Source organism: Magnolia sinica, chromosome 2, assembly GCF_029962835.1.
Source record: "Magnolia sinica isolate HGM2019 chromosome 2, MsV1, whole genome shotgun sequence".
Classification (NCBI taxonomy): domain Eukaryota; kingdom Viridiplantae; phylum Streptophyta; class Magnoliopsida; order Magnoliales; family Magnoliaceae; genus Magnolia; species Magnolia sinica.
This window is the reverse complement of record NC_080574.1, coordinates 29,608,427-29,611,316: the sequence shown is the minus strand read 5'-3', so window position 1 is coordinate 29,611,316 and position 2,890 is coordinate 29,608,427.

The following is a 2,890-nucleotide window of genomic DNA, read 5'->3' as shown; positions in this document are numbered from 1 at the left end:
GTATATTTGACGGAATGGTGGAGACCATGGACTCGCATTCGGTAGCGACTCCTCGGTATTGGAAAACCTCTGTGGGCCCCACCATGATGTATGTATTTTTATCTACGCCGTCCATTCATGCTGCGAGTTCATTTTACGGTACGAAACAAAAATAGACGCAGATCCAAAGCTAAAGTACACGACTCAGCGAGAAATAGTGGGGATTAAACTAGTACCGTTGAAACCCTTCCGGAACCCACGGTCAGGTTTATTTGCCATCCAACTATTTCATAGGGTCTGACAAAACTAGATGAAAGGAAAACATAAATATTATTCATGGCCCATACGAAGTTTTCGACCATAGTTATTCAATCCCACTGTTTATTTGTCATCTGGTCCACTTGAAATTTTAAATAGTGTCAATTTTAAAATGATGCCTTAAAATAAGCTGGAAAAGTAGACGACGTGGCTCGATAGGACCACGAAGATTCCACTAGCATGGACCAGTACGGTAACTGATGGGTCACTGTGGAATCCGAGTCGGAAAACCATTCCGTTTAAGAGAGCGGATCATGTGTTACCTATGTAGCATCTTAATGCGTGTTTACCTTTACCATGGAGACCACATGGACGAACTTTTTTATATCTTATGTCCATCAATTAAATGGCTATTAAAAGCTTTTTATGGGCCACCAAATATGTGTATCAAGATTATTTTTATATTTTTCCTTTGTTTATTTTTGGTTAACTTTATCAATGGGTTGGATGAAATAAAAATATTAGGGTGGGCATTATTGTCGGCCCTGGGAAGTTTTTAATGGTCGTGTTTAGTCACTATCATTTCCTACAATGTGGTCTACTTGAAATTTTGATCTCTACTTAATTTTTTTGAAAACAACTTAAATCGAGCTTTAATAATAGATAGAAAATGTGGACATGCAGCACATCATTATGGTGCACCCCATGGTAAAGGTTATATATATATATATGCTCAATAACACTTAATTCATCCTTTTGTCTAAATTTAGTCGTGCTCTTATCTCAAATGAGGTGAAAAGCATCTGAAATTTAACATTAACAAGAGTTGAAAATAAGTTGTAAATAAGTCAATGAACCCAATGGGGTACTCAAATTTGACCCATTTATTGAATGGTATGAGTCGTGGTCCAAGAACAGCTTCAATTGCTAAACATGCATGGATCTAGTTTCCTCCATGTCAAGCCCAACCTAACTCAAACCTATTCAGTAAATGTGGAGTCTGAATATGCGTAACGTAAGAAAATGACATGTATTTTATGATCAACTAAATCAATAAGACATTATAATATCCAAATCAACACACTAAAATTATAAAAATAGTAAATTATAATGTATGTAGAATGCATATGAAAAGCTTTTGTAAGAAGTTCTTGAGCTAAGATGCTAAGTGGGGCACATTGTGATGTTTGTGAGAAATAAGCCCCTTCCATCTATTTTGCCAGTTCAACTTAGAACACGAGATTAAAAAAGAGGTGGATCAAAAACTTAAGTAGGTCACATAAAAGGAAACAATGAGTATTAAACAGCCAGACCTATTACACCTGTTTATAAGTGGGTCTGGTTCAAAGTCTAAATATCTCTTAACCAAACTTACTACACCCGGTCCATTCATAAATGAATCCGAGTAGATGTCTTTCTATTAAACTCTAATCCATTTATAATTAAGTATAATGGTGTTAACTCACACCTGACCTAAACCCGCATATTTATAGTAAATTAGTTTGGGTCCAAAATTTGGACGGTGGGTCTTGTTTTAACTAAATACATACCAAACTCAACCATATACAGCTTCGGTGGCAGTCGAGCTCCCGTCATAGTTCTGAACAACAGAGAGGGTAGTTTGGTCATAGCAAGGATACATGCTCCCGCCGTGCATGACGCTTGATACGCATGCACTCAAAAACTGTACACGTGGTATACGTTAACTATTTGGAGGTATCATTTCATATATTGCATCCATGCATGTAATATCTAAGCAATTTTTTAGTGCCTGTGTATCATCCATCATACACTTCCAGAGTATCAAAGTTTTACTCTTCGCTTTAATACATCCGGATGCATTGCTACTTTTGGATCTGTGTCATGTGCCATGACCCAATCAGTTATTTGATGGGCCTCAGCGCAGATAGAGGTATCAAAAAAAGGTTTCAGATTCGGTTATTTAGTCACCTTTGAATATATACCGTCCCCTTTAACCCTTCGTTTGCGAGCCGTTGACATGCTTTTCAAATTTTAAAGGATATTTTGTGGACCGTCCATCAACGATGAGTTCACATCATTCGTTTAAACGGTTTGGATCATTAAAATATCATCCAGATTCAACTGCTATATAGTCCCGACGTAAAACAAATAGCAATAGGCCGGAATGTACTGCAGCAAACCTCGAGAATGGGTAGTATAATAGCTCCTGTCCTCTGCCTAAAATGTGGATGCGTGTGTGGATGCGTGTTTCTCGATGGAACAGACAATTGCATTCGCGAGAGCAGGGACGGGGATTGAATACTCTCCGTGTCGAGTCAGTGCTTATCAGTGCTCGGTGGGCCCATTATAATGTATATGTTTTATCTACGCCGTTCATTCATTTTTCCAGCTCGTTATAGGGCATGATCTAAGCAACGAGGCATATGCGAATCTCAGGTGGACCACACCATCACTGCTCACTAATAAAAACTTCATGAGGCCACACAAGTTTTGGATCAAAATGAATGGACGGAGTGCATAAAGCTCGGACGCGGATGGCCGTACTGACAGATTCAGTAGCCAGGTGGCTACAAACAGTGTTATATGGGCTCCAATATGATGTTTGTGTGCTATCCACACCATCCATCAATTTTTTGAGATTATTTTAAGTTATAAGCCTAAAAATGAAGCA